The sequence below is a fragment of the Helianthus annuus genome, chromosome 12 (genome assembly GCF_002127325.2).
Source record: "Helianthus annuus cultivar XRQ/B chromosome 12, HanXRQr2.0-SUNRISE, whole genome shotgun sequence".
NCBI lineage: Eukaryota > Viridiplantae > Streptophyta > Magnoliopsida > Asterales > Asteraceae > Helianthus > Helianthus annuus.
In genome coordinates, this window is record NC_035444.2 from 141655077 (window position 1) to 141673587 (window position 18511).

An 18511-nucleotide genomic window follows, 5' to 3' on the forward strand; every position below is an offset into this window, starting at 1 on the left:
CTCGAAGATACCCCTGTGAAAAGGAAACATCCTGAAGTCTTCCCCGAAAACTTGCCAAAATTATCTCCTCAACGACAAGTCAAATTTTCGCATCGATTTGAGTTCCAGGCGTCGCGCCTACAGTCAATGATCCTTAGCGACCTACACCTTCGAAGATGCCAAGATTGTCAGTATAACTTTAGTAGTTAATAGAGAAGGAAGATAACAGACCAAGATTCCCGTTTTGGGTAACCCCAGTTCTGCTCGTCAAAAGAAGGACGATGATTTTCGTATAAGCATCAACTACCAGGAACCGAACGAGCTAACCAACAAGATTCGATAACTCTTGCTGAGGATTAACGAACTTCTTACTTCACCAACTGTGAGGATCCAACTACTATTACACGAGTGATCGATGATCGAGTGTCATTAGCTGTGAATTCAGGAAGAAAGTATACCGGGGAACTTGTGGGACAATAACTTGTTTTAAACGTACACAAAAATGGTGTTTCCTACATGATGCATAGAACAATTTTACACCGAGTACGAAACTTTGAGAACCTAGGAAACTTGTACATAGGACCTTTGGAAACCCAGGCCCAAACTCGTAAAGGCTGCTCAGGAACCACATCTGTTAACTCAATCAAACATCATTATCCGGACATATATGCCATTTCAGTTAACCAAACAGAAAGTACTTGAATTCCTTTTGTTAAAATCTTCGCTTTTGTTTCTAACGAGTAGATGTTTGCATCTCTACTCCCCTTAATGGTAGTTGCAGCGCGTTAATTTTCTTCGCTGAGAGCGAACACACATTTGCTTCGATACTTGGTCATTCCTTTATACTCATTTTTCATTACTTGAAAACTTATATGCTACGCATGCGGTTTCATTTCAAATAAACGCTTCATTGAAGTTCAAATATTATGTTGCCAAATCTAATTACAAATTTGTGATTCGAATGACCTACATTATGATAATTATTGGCTTCCTTGTTATGAAGTCAACACACTTTCTTGGGACTTCTTTTCTTTCAAGTTACGTCCATGAATTATCTTCGTAACCATGCTGAGATTCCCTTGTTGGTACACACGTTCATTGTTAGGTTACACTGAAACCAAGTTCAATTGCTTGAACTTATCCATTTTGCATGTTCAAATTAAGACGCCATATGATGTATTGAGAGCATCATATTCAAATATTTTTGCAAAGGTTCTTCGTTTCGAGTTGTATACGACTCCACTAAATCATTCGTTGATTTCGACACTTGCGGTGATGCTTTCACAAAACTGAAGCCTGCACTAATTTCGTTACGCACCTCATACCCGGATTTAATTGTTTATTGACTTGCTCTAAATCTGTTCTGTTTATCACCATTAAAACGGTCTCAACACAGTTGTGTTTTATGGCAAAGGTACGAAGATTCATTTCATAGCACAGTGTGCCTCCCAACGATTCTTTCATTGTTGATTGATTGCCTTGTGGTACTTAATACTTTTTCATCTTCGATCAAAAAACAGTGGCCCTTTGATGATTCCGTATTTAACTAAAAACTTTATGACATCGTGTAAAACAAATCTTCAGATTGCCTCAGTACACTTTCGTTTGATTTCAGGCGCAGTGAACTTGTTCAGTCACCACTATTATTGAATCTTGGCATTACGACACCTTGTGGTGTCATTGCAAATTTGTAGCTTGTGCTAATCATGGTCAACTGTTTCACACAAAACTACATATACTTTGTTTGACTTGTCATTCAAACATTTCTGATGCAACTACGAATCAAGACAGTGATACACCAGATTCGCTGTAATTCATTCGGTGTACTTTCGAAATTTAAGAATGTCAACACACTAATCCTTACCATTTGTTCACTCGAAAGTTGACAGAACATTTTCATATTCAAGTTGTTGATCTTGAGTTCATATAGCAGATACTATGGGTTTTGAAAACTCTTTTGCCTATTGTGATCAATCGTTTGAGAATCCTATTAGTCAAAACTCCTCTTTTATGGAACCCCTGTTAACTGGATTACACTAAACTATACGTCAATACGGCTTATACCGATGTCATCAAATGCTAAAAGCACATACCTTTTAACCATTGGATTCGTGTTGTTATATATTCTTGGATTCACCTGATGTGAATAAGGTTTGATTCGGTTTGGTGATTTTCTACCTCGGTTTTATTCATATACATACACGCATGATGTAACCATGAGGAGTTAAGGTAGTATAAATTTCGAGGACAAAATTTTCCTAACAGGGGGAGAATGTGACAACTGTCAAATTTGCATGTATCCGTACAATTAATTAATATTGATTTATGCTTAATAACTGTGCTTAATTACAACTGATGATATAATCTGTTTTCTGATTTCTGTATCATACATACATGTGCATCACATTTCATACTGTCACGCCATTTATCACATACAAACTTTAGTGACATACATGATGCACAAAGAACCAAACCTCGAAGATACCCTTGTGAAAAGGAAACATCCTGAAGTCTTCCCCGAAGAGTTGCCAAAATTATCTCCTCAACGACAAGTCGAATTTTCGCATCGATTTGAGTTCCAGGCGCCGCGCCTACGGTCAATGCTCCTTAGCGACCTACACCTTCGAAGATGCCAGGATTGTCAGTATAACTTTAGTAGTTAATAGAGAAGGAAGATAACAGACCAAGATTCCCGTTTTGGGTAACCCCAGTGCTGCTCGTCAAAAGAAGGACGATGATTTTCGTATAAGCATCAACTACCAGGAACCGAACGAGCTAACCAACAAGAGTCGATAAATCTTGCTGAGGATTAACGAACTTCTTACTTCACCAACTGTGAGGATCCAACTACTATTACACGACTGATCGATGATCGAGTGTCATTAGCTGTGAATTCAGGAAGAAAGTATTCCGGCGAAATTGTGGGACAATAACTTGTTTTAAACGTACACAAAAATGGTGTTTCCTACACGATGCACAGAACAATTTTACACCGAGTACGAAACTTTGAGAACCTAGGAAACTTGTACATAGGACCTTTGGAAATCCAGGCCCAAACTCGTAAAGGCTTCTCAGGAACCACATCTGTTAACTCAATCAAACATCATTATCCGGACATATATGCCATTTCAGTTAACCAAACAGAAAGTACTTGAATTCCTTTTGTTAAAATCTTCGCTTTTGTTTCTAACAAGTAGATGTTTGCATCTCTACTCCCCTTAATGGTAGTTGCAGCGCGTTAATTTTCTTCACTGAGAGCGAACACACATTTGCTTCGATACTTGGTCATTCCTTCATACTCATTTTTCATTACTTGAAAACTTATATGCTACGCATGCGGTTTCATTTCAAATAAACGCTTCATTGAAGTTCAAATATTATGTTGCCAAATCTAATTACAAATTTGTGATTCGAATGACCTACATTATGATAATTATTGGCTTCCTTGTTATGAAGTCAACACACTTTCTTGAGACTTCTTTTCTTTCAAGTTACGTCCATGAATTATCTTCGTAACCATGCTGAGATTCCCTTGTTGGTACACACATTCATTGTCAGGTTACACTGAAACCAAGTTCAATGGCTTGAACTTATCCATTTTGCATGTTCAAATTAAGACGCCATATGATGTATTGAGAGCATCATATTCAAATATTTTTGCAAAGGTTCTTCGTTTCGAGTTGTATACGACTCCACTAAATCATTCGTTGATTTCGACACCTTGCGGTGATGCTTTCACAAAACTGAAGCCTGCACTAATTTCGTTACGCACCTCATACCCGGATTTAATTGTTTATTGACTTGCTCTAAATCTGTTCTGTTTATCACCATTAAAACGGTCTCAACACAGTTGTGTGTTATGGCAAAGGTACGAAGATTCATTTCATAGCACAGTGTGCCTCCCAACGATTCTTCCATTGTCGATTGATTGCCTTGTGGTACTTAATACTTTTTCATCTTCGATCAAAAACAGTGGCCCTTTGATGATTCCGTATTTAACTAAAAACTTTATGACATCGTGTAAAACAAATCTTCAGATTGCCTCAGTACACTTTCGTTTGATTTCAGGCGCGGTGAACTTGTTCAGTCACCACTATTATTGAATCTTGGCCTTACGACACCTTGTGGTGTCATTGCAAATTTGTAGCTTGTGCTAATCCTGGTCAACTGTTTCACACAAAACTACATATACTTTGTTTGACTTGTCATTCAAACATTTCTGATGCAACTACGAATCAAGACAGTGATACACCAGATTCGCTTGTAATTCATTCGGTGTACTTTCGAAATTTAAGAATGTCAACACACTAATCTTTACCATTTGTTCATTCGAAAGTTGACAGAACATTTTCATATTCAAGTTGTTGATCTTGTGTTCATATAGCAGATACTATGGGTTGTGAAAACTCGTTTGCATATTGTGATCGATCGTTTGAGAATCCTATTAGTCAAAACTCCTCTTTTGTGGAACCCCTGTTAACTGGATTACACTAAACTATACGTCAATACGGCTTATACCGATGTCATCAAATTCTAAAAGCACATACCTTTTAACCATTGGATTCGTGTTGTTATATATTCTTGGATTCACCTGATGTGAATAAGGTTTGATTCGGTTTGGTGAATTTCTACCTCGGTTTTATTCATATACATACACGCATGATGTAACCATGAGGAGTTAAGGTAGTACAAATTTCGAGGACGAAATTTTCCTAACAGGGGGAGAATGTGACAACTGTCAAATTTGCATGTATCCGTACAATTAATTAATATTGGTTTATGCTTAATAACTGTGCTTAATTACAACTGATGATATAAACTGTTTTCTGATTTCTGTATCATACATACATGTGCATCACATTTCATACTGTCACGCCATTTATCACATACAAACTTTAGTGACATACATGATGCACAAAGCATCGTTAGCACAGTTAGCGGATAACTCAGAAACATGCTGACAATGTCAGTACATAGACAGACAATGTTTTGAGACCCCGTAAGGGCCAGAGACAAGGTACTACACTAGTATGGAGTGTAGGGAAGTAAGGACCATGAAACTGCGTCACTAGGTGATAGTTTAAGTGACGGAAAGTGCCTAAAACCCACTCAAAGTTCAGAATTCTGCATTAATCAGCAAAATTCAGCTTTTTAATAAGCTAGTAATGTGCAAAAACATGGCAAAATGGTTCTGTATGCTTTCCTAAGTGTCGGGAATTAAAAGTGTCACAAAAAGTTACATAAAGAACTCTAAACGGGATAACTTAACACTTTAACGAACCGGTATCTAACCGAACAACCGGACATTACCCGAAACACCAAAATATTGCTAGAAGCATTGTTTTACTTTTCTGAGCTAGTTATGGTTCCCGAACACCTTAATACACTACATAATGCATGTCATACATGAAACACTAGACTTTACGCTTAACACCCCACTAACTAACCTACTTAACATTTAAAGTTACATTTTAACCCCTCCCCCCATAAGATTTACGGCCCAAGTGGCCCCACCCCAAAGATTTCATAATCTTTCCTAAATCTCCATATAATCTTCTTAAAGATATGATGAGATGTGTAGTGTACTATGACGGACATAAGGACCTTTGGACAATAAGATCTTATGGTTATAAGGACACTAGGAGATCACCATCTACATCACAACACTTCTTTTCCTCCTCCCTTAAAAGCTTTCGGCCGAACACCCTACACACACCACCAATTTTCGATCATCATTCAAGCAATCCAAGGTTATCTCAAGGTGTTACAAGGTGTCTAAGGAAGCTTGAAACTCTCGGATCTTGAAGGACCTCCTTTGCTAGCTCTTATCCACTCGATTTCTTCATTGTTTCTTCCCTAGCTTAAAGCTAGTAGTAAGGCTCTCTTGATCTTTATTACTTCATATTTTTAGTGGTTAAAAGTTGTAGTATGATGATTAACACAAGAACACTAAAAGACATACACTTGAATCTTGAAACATAAGATGAAAAAATGATGAAACCTTGTTGAAATGATGTTGTTTAGTGCATGTATAATGTTTGATTGTTGACTTCTTGAGATGATGATGTTAATCATCACATGAAGCTTACTAGATGATGTTTAAACACTTAATCTAGCAAGTGGGAGGATGATCATGTAACAACATATGATGATCATCTTCTAATAAACACATGAACTTGATGAATAAAAATGATTTCTTGTAAAATGATGAACAAAGTGAACTAGTAAGCTTGTAGATCTAAGATTTGTGAATATTTTTTCTAAAAGAACGAAGTTTAAAAAGGTGATTTTTGAAAGGTCATGGTTTTTACTAAACTTACACAATTTTTAGTGGAAAACAAGTGTATAAACACTAGAGAAAACAAGAAGGTTTAATAAATTAACATTTTTGCAAAATATGTTTACAAGTTGTAAACATCTAAAATTTCCAAGGATGAAGTTTACCAAGTAGTAAATATATTTTGGAGGGTAACTAAGGCTACTAAACACTTTACCAAGTTACTACGCATTTTTGTGAAAGATCAAGTTCATGTAATTATGTAAATTGAATAGTCTTTGCACTTGGTAAGTGTAAGATGATTAGTGATTTGTTGTGGATTGTTTGGTTGATTTTTGAAAAAGAAAATGATATGCTAAATAGCATGGACACCTCCATTTACAAAGGAAACTATGACAAAATTTTCTAAAAATTCAAACACTTAGAAGGTATTTTCTAACAAGTGTTTACAACTATGTTTTAAACTATGATTTTCAATATAAACCTTGCCATAAACTTTTGTTACAAAATACAAGTAGTGGAGGTTGGTTTTTGTAAATAAAAATGGATAAATATTTATATTTAGAATATATTTTATATTGAGACACTTGTGTGAATAATTGTATACTTGGTGGAATAGTTATATTATTTTAGGGTAAAATAATATAACTTAACAAATACCATGAAATTTACAACTCTAAAATAATACCAAAAATCACAAAGAATGAAATATAAGTTACACACTTAATATTGTGAAAGCGAACAATAGAACGTAATTTATGAAATATTCTGGAAAACACCATTACGAATATATTTTTGGTAAATACTATTTTGGATACAAGAGGTGAAAATATGATTTTTGAACATATTACCAAGTATATCATATTTTTGGCAAAGAGAAAATATATTATTTTTGGAAATAAAAATATAATTTCCTAGTATATTTAGAAGATATATAATTTTTTGGAAAAATATATATATTTTCTTGAGAATACATTATTTTTGACAAATAAGTTATATATATTTTCTAAGTGGGACTTAAAAATATATTATCCAAGACTACAAATATACATGTATAAAATACCCCCATCCTTGGGAAGGAAATACGATGTTAAAATACTTGAGAAGTATTATTACAGAAATACTGTTTAACAATTATTCCAAAATGAAATATAATTTAGAGTTAAAATAAATTTATTTTAACAAGAAATTATAACTCGGAATAATATTGGGAACATAAGAAATATAACTCAAAAACATATATACTAAGGCAAGGCACGACCCATTAGCCTAATAGACATTAACACGTTTTAGGTAGTCTGGTTTGCTGAAGAGACTTTGGGTTACGATTCTGAAGACGCAATACAGTGAGTTCATGTTCCCCCTTTTCTTTTAACTGTTTACAGTTTTACAACTTCGGGGGTGAAATACATGTTACAACTACGTACAAACTTTATACATGGTATGGTTAGCTAAGGAGGGTTACTACTAGATCATGTGAATGGGTAGGGCGATTAAGGCCATCAATCCTCGTTGTAGGACCGAGGGGCATGAGTGATAGATCTATTTGGGTGTAGCGAGCCCCACCCGTGAGTCCGTCGAGTGGACCATGAGGTGACTATGTCTTCCAGCCGGAAGCCCGGTGCAAGTCTGCTAGGTTTGTGTCTTCCTGCATCATTTCACACATATTAGTGACCTTGCAAACCATTGGTGATCTCTTTTTCCTTATTTCTACATACCAGGAACTTACATACATACTTACAACGTTTCAAAGGTTTATACATACACACAAACGAATACATAAACTCGCTCAACTTTTGTTGATGTTTTTTAAACTACATGTATTTCAGGGAAATTGTAAAGTGGATCTGGCGGGCTTTGGAAGTTTTTATGCTGCGTTATGAATAAAGATGTCATCCATGGTCTTTGAGTTTGGTTAGTGTGTCTTATTCTTGGACGAGACACGTCTTCCAAACCTTGGTGTTATTCAATATCTTTCGACGAGTCCTGAAGGAACTCATAAACATTTTGTATGATTTGTAAAACTTGAATTTGAAGTCTACGTTTTAAAACGATGTTGTTATGTTTTAAACTTATTTAATGGATGACAAACTTATGGTTTTATCATATAGTTGATGTTATGATTGAATGCAATGATATTAAGAAAGTCACACCATAATCATGCTTCCGCTAAAGTCAGGGTGTGACACAGTCTGCTACCCAAAGCTCGCCCAGTTATTCCAGTCCAACGTATTGTGTCTCACCCAGTGCTTGATCCACAAGAATGTTGTCGTTTGCATTTCACCAAAATGTTGTATCAATGTTAATTCGCTTAGCACCGAAGATGAGCTCATTCCGAGCCTTCCATAGTGCCCAACACATCACCAAAATAATAGATTGTATAATTCTTTTCTTATATGTTGTCACAGGTAAGAATCTGTGCGCTTCCATTACATCCTTCATCGAGAAGACAAATAGTTGGAGCATTTTGCATCAAGCGCTCACTTTCTGGCATAATACCAAAAGGGCATGACAAGCCGAGAATAAATGATCCGCATTAATTCCCCCCTTGCAAATGCAAGGTAAATGGGGAATTAAGGTATTCAAAAAATTGTTGTTAAAAAAAACATCTTACTCTTTCGTTGTTTAAATTAATTGTTAAAATGAAAGTGTAGAAAAAATGAAAGGTATAAAAACATCTTAATCTTTCATTTAAAAAATGCACATAAAATCGAGCATTTTTCATCATTAATTTGAGTAGAAATATTGCTATATAAAAATTTACAACTAAAAAACCCACAAAAATTGTGTTGTATTTTTATGTTGTATGACATATTTGTGTTGCATTTTTGTACATAATTTTTAAGCTAGATTTTCTATGTTGTATTTTGAGAAAACAAAATGGTGAAGTTTGTGTTTTATGACCAAAATGCTATGTATTCTTAGTTGTAAGGAGTGTCATATATTAACTTTACAATACTTTTTAGACTACTTAGACAAAATCAATTTTTTTAGATAATCATTATGCTAAATATGTAAGACATCTTATGCCATCACCACTTTGGTTGGGTGGTAGAAGCTTTGTGCCGAGGAAAGACCATGATTCAATTCTTGGCATAAGGTAAACTTGATGTAATTTAGAAGTAGAGATTATGTAACCTTTCTTGTTTATAATAAAAAAATGTAATACATCTTTTCTTGCAACAAGAAAGCACACTTATCTACTCCCCAAAATGTTGGTGAACTTCTGTTTTGTATTGTTTTATTTGTTTAGCCTTTTATTTTTTATTTTACATTTTAAAAATTCATTGTGATGAAATGATTTATTTGATGTTAAACTTGATAAACTTAATAAAAACTTAAGACAAATTTATAAACATTTGTTTTTTTCACATTTTAGTCGCGTAATTTCTTCTAGAAACGCCGACTAGATCTCCCTTGATTTTTCCGTAGCAACGCACGGTAGTAAAACACTAGTTGTTAAATAAATATTAACTGTTGAAAACCAAATAGTACTTAACAATTTTTATTTATTTATTCATTTCATTTTTTTGAATGGCAAAGGTTACATTACTCTTAATTCCAAAGCTACACCAATAAATACTAAGTTAAACCTCATGCTAGGATTCCAACTCTGGTCTTTTATTTAAGAGGCAAGAGCCTCTACCACCCAACTATAGCTGGAATGACAACAAATTTTATTTAATTATTTTAAATTTTATTACTCTTTGTCTTACAAGCATATGATACCATAACATTTTTTATTTTCAGTAAGTGTTTCTATTCTAAGAGAACCAATTACTTTCCTCTTATGGAAATGAGAATATTGGCATTAAAATTTTTTGTAAAAAGAGAATTGAAGGTGAAGTAATTTGCTAAGAATATGGTCTAAGCCCTAGAACATATCATGCTAGAGTTGTGCTACAAAACCTATAAATATCAAATATACTCCTAATATTTTATAGATACGGTGGATAGTAACGAATGGGCCCAGCTAGGGCGGTAATACGTCTGTTGTATCAGTTTAAAAAGACCGGTGGTATGGACAAATGGAGATGGGAGAACAGGTTCGGAGCTAAATTTTCCGCTAAAAGTTTAAGGCTCGACATTGTTACAAGGGATGTAGCCGAAGAGTTTGTGCGATGGAACCCTTGGGCACCTCCAAAGTGCAACCGGCTGCTTTGGAGAGCTATAATGGGAAGAATTTCAGCCAAAGATCAACTCATTGCTAGAGGATTTACATCGCTAAGTGGCATATGAGACAGATGTGGGATCGGTTGGGAAGACATGAATCACATCTTTATTACTGTATGCTAGCCAAATGCATTTGGTGGGTGATTTTCATGTGGGTGCGCATCCCATACCCAGCAAATATCAACAACCTAATGGATTTGATTGAAGTTTTCTACAACAGTCCCGGTTTGAAAATGGAAGCGGCTCGTGAATACTGTGGTATGTGCTACGATATGGAGGATTTGGCATGCAAGGAACAAGAAAGTTTTTGAAGAAAAGGTTACCCGCCCTCGCAAAACGGTTGATCTTATAAAAGACGACGCTGTGTCATCGGTCAAAGATTCCAACTCCGACTTGGGACAAGTGGGAGGATTTCGATGTATCATATTGTATTTAAGCGTTTTTCTCTATTTTGGGGTCTTTTTCGCGTTATATGTGAACTGAGTGAACAAATCCTGACTATTGATTTACATCATCAAATCGTAAAATACACTAGTGTATTTCTATCATCAAATTCTGACCAGTGTATACACTTGTGTATTGATAATCAAAGCCTAAGATTAGTTCACTAGTGTTCACAATCAAAGGGATTATTGATAAATGAACCTAACCCAATATATAAATGATTTGCCATTAAAAGAAGGAAAGGGTACACGCCAAAACATCAAAAAGGTAGACGCCAAAACATATAAAGGTCCACAAAATTATATATATATATATATATATATATATATATATATATATATATATATATATATATATATATATATATATATATATATTATATATATATTGTTGATGAACTATAATGAATAGTAACTTTATTTTTATAATAATATATAGCTTTTCATTATTCTTTTATTTAATATATTATAATAGTTTACTATTATATTTACTTTTAATAACATATTTTTAATTTTTTTTCTTTTTTATAACATATATTAATTTATGGATTAATTTGATACTTCTTCAATAATTTACGTTTATAACTTCTTTTTCTAAAAACTTAAGTACATAGTTGTGTTTGATTTTTCCCCGACATTCCGTTATAACTTTTGTTAAAAACGAAGTTGTACTCAAAATTAAGTATTTATTTGGTATCAGAAAATGGTACATGATAAATTAAGCTGTTCTAATGGTTTGGCTTTCTAAACAATATGCTTTATTTTCAAATCATGTTTGTTTTACATCATCATTTGCTCGGTTTCGCCGCAACGCGCGACCTAATATAAACTAGTATATATTTAAATGTTAGGTCTACTGTTTATTTGGCTCCTAGATTATTATAACTAAAAATAAAAATGCTAACTAATTGTGAGAAAATTAATGAACATGAGTTTTCATCAACTTTGAACACCAAATTACATGTAGTTGTAATTAATATAATTTTACTGGATTGTGTTATACTATGTGATGCCTTCACAATGAACCAAGTTGCCGCGTTTTAATTCGCACTCGCGGATCCTCATAATTAACCACCCCAAGTTTATATCCACCTACTGTGGATAGGTTCCCACTCGTTTTGTTCAATTTTCGTAGCCTTCACTCATTTTCATTTTAACTTCATTTTGGGCACGCTTTAATTCGCTGCAAAGCTCTCACATATAATCCGGAAACTTATAGTTATATGACTCATAGTTACATATAATTATTTGTGTTCAAACTTAGTGAAAAACTCATTTTCACTATTTTTCCAACACAAATATCCACTTAGACCCACTCTTCACTTAGGTAAGGATATTTTAAACGACTATTCAATTTGATGATTTTGATGTGATTGCAACTCTATGAAAGATCTTATTTTGGAATACATTTATACTTCATTTAAAACAAAAAAGAAATCATCTCGACACGGAAAAGAAGTCATTGTTTTATAAGTTGGGTGGAAATATGTGGTTATTATATAATAGTAGTCGGATCATAAATTCAAAAGCAAAAAAGATAAAGATTCCAATGCCAATTGATTAGCAGTGTGGTCTACATTACATATTATTCCCATTCTTTAGCCACTATATATGTTTCCATCATCCATAACTCACATATACCAACTTCACCACCATCTTCATACTTTAACCGGATTTTTTAGGCTTCATAAAGACATAAATCATGGCAATCATGCGATGCATACGATTGGAGCCTAACAGATCAATGACCACTGATGAATTCAAAGCTTGGTTACGCACTTATGATGACAACCATGATGGTCGTATCAGCCAAGAAGAATTCAAAGAGGCGCTTCATGGTCTTAGAATGTGGTTTGGGAGCTGGAAAGCCAAAAAGGCGATGGAATCCGCTGATTCCAATCACAGTGGCACCATCGATAGTGCCACTGAAATGGAAAAATTGGTGAAATTTGCTCAAAAGCATTTGCATATGAGGATATATGAATCATGAGTGATCTAGTTGGTTTGTTTTCTTGTTAATTTGATAAGTATTGAAGACGGGTTTATGTATTTTGTGTGCTTTTTATTAAGAGCAATATGTATATGTTTATGCATTCTTTTAAAAATCTTCTTTAACCCATAACAAAATCTTCAAGTGTGATGGTTAAAAAGATTTTTAAGATGAATACATAAAGATATAGTTTTACTCTTTTAACACATTTATGATGAGTTCAAAAGGCTTGTGGTTTTTACTCATCAATAACTTCTTGTAATTGTAATATATAGTTTCACAAAGTTCACTTTGTGAAAATTGTTTGTTTTCATTCGGATGTATATGGCCATGTCAGTAACTTGATATTAATAAAGATATTAACCTTTTATTAGATTCATGTAAGGATGCATATGTAATTTGTATGTACATATCATTTACCATCAAACAATAATTTTTGAACCAAGTGTTGCGGTATAAACTTTATATATTCCTTTCAACTATTCTATGTACTTTATAAACGATATTTATAAAGTCATACTAGAAGAAAGCAACTTTAACTAGTTTATAAGGCATTGTGTAGTTTGGCATATATGTATCATATAAAACAGTTTCTAAAAGGTGGTTAACATTGTATTTTTCAATAATTCTTACGGTTGTAATGCATGTTGAAAGATTCGTGTTACCTAAAGAATATATACACTCGTCATAGTCCCTAACCTTCCATTTGACATGTTATAAAGAAAAGAACAAATACCCTAATCACCAATGCAAACACCAATTATTTATAGCCATGAGTACTTTAGTTGATTACAAATAACCTCATGTATCATTTTTTGCTTATTTCCAAAGCTATAAACCAAAGCAAATCGGTAACTTCTATGTGTTAAAGATTTATAGGGTTATATTCATGGTAAGAGATATTCACGGTAAAAAAAAACGAAGAAGAAAAGAAAAAAAAACGCAAGATTTACTGGTGTGTGATTAATGGTTTAAGGAAAAAAAACATCATATATTATATGAGTTGAATGAGTAAATCATAAATTGTGTTTCACAAATTACGTCTGTGATTTTGAATTTGTTGGATCATATATTATGTGTATTACACAAGCTTATGACACCTTAATTAATCTATATTAATCAATCAAAGAAGCTATATATGTATAGGAAAAAGTTTAATACATAGTCTCCTAAAACTAGGAAGTCATGGGAAAGATATCAAACGGTCTCCAATTGAACTCATTCTAGCCACATTTGAATTGTATCGTCGAACTCTACGATCTAAGATTTTAGGTTTTCGCTTTTGAATTTCTAGCTTGTAGATTTTAGGATTTTTATTTCAGATCATTGTGTCTTCAATTCTATTTGTCGATGTGTTTTTTTTCTTTATTGTTTCTTTTTTTTTCTTAAGCATCGTGTTATATTGCTCGGCAATATGTTATAATTTGTGATCCATTGTTTTGTATTTTTCCTAGATTTAGAAGTCTCTATAGATAACTCAACCCCATATGTATATATCCACCATAAAGACAATATGACTAGCTACCAAGTTGATCTGAAATAAAAATCATTACCTTTTCATATAATTGGTGAGATGTCCACGAGACGGTTGTGCAAGTCCTTCACAATATATACCATGGAGGATTAGTACTTAGTAGCATGATAATCGTAGAAAATATCAGTTGTGCTTTTACAAATACATGAGATAAGACAATGAAAAGTGACTCAATCACAGATTTGGAGGAATGACCAATATAATCTGGTATTTTTTATTTTAATTTAAAAGAGTAGATGATATTGAAATAATCAATTGACTCATGTTTATCTTACTTGGATGGGCCAAAAGATTCATCTACTTGTGGCCATGATTTGAATCTACCTACCTGAAGAGAGATATAATGTTAAATATAATAATCTAAAGTGTGTACATTGTACTTCAGCAATTTCTAAAGGCAAATGACGTTTTCATTTTCCAAAAAAGTTAACAGATCATATTGTTAATATAATGTAAACATATATAGGTATATTAGAAAAAAAAAAAAAAAAAACTAATAAATATCATTTCTTACTCATGGAATTAAAAATCCTCAAGGAGATAGCTTGGTGGTAAATTGGTGTGTTTTCTAGCCAAGTGGTTGTGAGTTCAAATCCTATAAAGAAAGTGATTTAGGAGGTTCGGTTGTATGCAAGTAGACCGTGGGCGACTTCCAACCCGTGACACGCTCCATGTTTAGCTAAGACCAGTTTGAAAGAAAACACAAGCAGACAACCTAAACCGACCCATTCATAAATAAATAAATAAATTAGAATGTGATTATAGGTCTGCTGTTTTACTAAGTGTGTTGATTATTTGTTCTTATAGTTTTGATTCTCATAAAGTAAACTTTGATTGAAATTTGTGACCAAAATGTAAGGTAAAATAAAATTTAACAAGCTGTTATTTTCCTCAACCTTAGATCTACCAGTTGTAACTAGAGTTGGCAAGATGGGCGGGTTGGGTAACATGTTTGGTCAGGTTGACCCGTAAAGCACATCATGTCCCTGTTTCTGAAAACCATTACTAAACTGATCTGATACATCTATCCAGGCTTCATGTACAACCCATCTATTCATCCGGGCTGCATGTTGTGCATCTATTCAGGATGCATTAGGGTTATTCCTAGATGCAGGTGCCTCTTAATACTTGATCAAGACTCTGGATTCTTTGGTAATTAATTCCTGTTTGATGTAAAGAAAATATGATCATTGTGAAGGAACTCTTTTTAGGTCCATGAAAGATATTATTAGGCAATTAGTTTTAATGTCGTGTGCTACTTCAAATTGTTATGTTCATTTTCTGACAGGATAATATGTTGGCTCTGTGGGTGCTAGGTTGGATGGTACTGAGATGCTTGCATGTGGTCTTGCAGCCCACTTGTCCCATTAGAGTTATGGTTTGCCATCTTGTCGCATTTTTCTTTTTTCTTTTTTTTTTTCCGGATGTATATATACATTCATGTCGCATATTTCTTTTTTCTTTCTTTTTAATTTCAATGGTTTGGGACCTTAGGAAGCCAAAACCTACATTATAAAGTAAGTTTTTACCGTCTATCAGATTCTCAGATTTGGTACATTATTTTCAATGTACAGTTTTCCAGTTTTGTAACAAGAAGATGGTCGGTTTTGCAATAGAAACCTGATTTTGCAACTCAGCTCATCATTGCTTTAGATGATGGCAATTCACCTTCTTGACAGGGTAATAAAGTACGCCTGAAATTAACTGTGGGTTAACTTACTAAAATGCATGTTAATGGATCGCATCGATATCATCTTCATCAATTGATCGGTAAATGCTATGGTTGTTAGAGAGGGATATTGTATGAATCTGTTGTGAATTGTGATCTGACTGTTACAATATTGCATTGGTTTGTTTAAGACATAATCTTGATTCTAAAAGTAAATTTGATAAAATTTAGTTGCGGATACATGTGATTAAGATATAATCTTGATCCTGCATAGGTCTGGGTGGTGTAGGTTTATGACTATAATGGCACTAACTCAAGAATTCTTGATGATTATGATTTATGAGATTGTTATCTTTTTTTAATCAAATACTGTTTCTAATGTTGTCAATTGCATGTTCTTGGAGACATTGTTGATATGGGTTCTTTTTTGTGTTGATTCATTCAGGCCTTTCAGTGCAAACATGGAAAGACTAGTCTCTTAAGTAAGGTGTAAGTTTTCATTACTCCTAGTGCTGATGTGAATTAATCTTATTAATTTTACCTTTTTACGGGAGGTGATTTAAAAACCATCAAATTTTGCTATACATCACTAATTCAAACATCTAAAAAGTTACAAGAACCTGAGTTACTGGTGTATTGAGAATTATGGTGGTGTATAAAACACTTCCTTTTCACTATCCATATCTCACATGATGGAGTTGACTATTGATAGATTTGTTTGTTTAGTTGTCATGTAGAAATTTGATATATAGTTTCCGATCGTATTGCGGTTAAGATCATCTACCTATTTTTATATATAATATGACTTTGAATGATAAAAGAGACACTTCTCTATTACATATTTGTGTGGGATTGATCTCTAAAAAGTAAACTCGACAGTAGGCGTATGGGCCAGCTGAGAAAACAATTACACAAGAGATGGTTGAGCAAGCAATAGGTGGCCTCATGCCCCTTGAGCAGGTACGAGTCATTATTGATTAAGAGGTAAAAGAAATAACAATTATAAAATAGATAATATTGTAGATCAAGAGCAATTATTACGTACATCGCATGCATGCTTTACAACAAAAGAACCTTTTCATTATAGATTACCATGACTTGCTGCTGCATATGTAACCAAAGCTAGAGCGATGAAAGATATGAGAACAACTTTACATGGGTCAAAATTATTGATGTTCTTAACTCCATCTAGAACCTTGAGACCAATAGCCATTGAGTTAGTTTGGCCACGGAAACCACAGTGGAAGCAAGCATTCACCCCCTGTTGGGCCTTACTACTTTATAGGTTAAAGTTGTTGCTGAAGAGATGGGAATTGGGTTTAGAGGAATTGGCTTCCAACCGAAATGGGAATGGATACCCAATGTAGAAAATTATTCTAATTAATATTGGGGTTTTTCCAACTTGTATCAGAAATTTAATGTAATTTGTAAGAAGAAGAAATTTGCTCACACTATATGTTGTAACACCGAAGATATGAGATTATGAGGAATTATTACATGTGAAGTTCAGAACATGTGTTGTTTAGATCATTTGTTATGGCCTCACGCCCCCATGCCACCTAGGAAGGGTTGACTCACATTTTTACTGGGACGGGTATAAAACTAGTTCTAACTATCATCACCAATTGCTGATGCATCTTTCTCACTATCAAGTGATATGCAAGCTACTTCAGATCACTATTATAATTCCGCCTCACTAGACACAAATCTCCATGATCTATAATGTCTATAACTCAAAGAATTGGGGTTTTACGAATGAGATAATGCTATAGGAAAGGATCAAATAACATTATATGTTTGTATAATCACATATAAGAAAAATTATACGTCGAAATGATCAAACGGAGTGTAGGAAAGAAAACAAACAAGTCGTAGATCACGATGTAATAATATGCAAATAATGTGTTATCAAATAACATTATGAGTTTGTACAAAACAGACCCTGTAAACAGTGGATTCTAACATGGGACAAGGCTAAATCAATGATGATGATGGTGGCTCAAACAGAATCCGAAGGAAAAGACGAAAACTTTTGCAGCTATGGTTACCCTAATCATCGTTTGTTCTCGTATGACTGAATCCAGTTACATGCTATTAAACTAAACTAAAAAGGAAGCGGAACATATCCACAAAATAGAGAGAGATTTAAGTGTTACCTCATTTATCATCGTACTTAAGCTTAGCCATAGCTAAAAATTTCTGTAAAACAGCGTATGGATGATGAACAACTAAGCGAGACAATCGGTTCCCGAAAGACATGTGAGAAGGGAGAGAGAAGATGATGGTTTATGGAGTGCAATAAGAGTAAGGGGGAGGACGATCCTGGTACAAGATTTACTCAAAAATACTAAACTGTGGAGGGTTTCCCAGTGCGCTACTAGATTTACCCAAAACTTTGATCAAGAGTAACAATTTTAACGTTTTGCAATGTTACAAATATTCATGA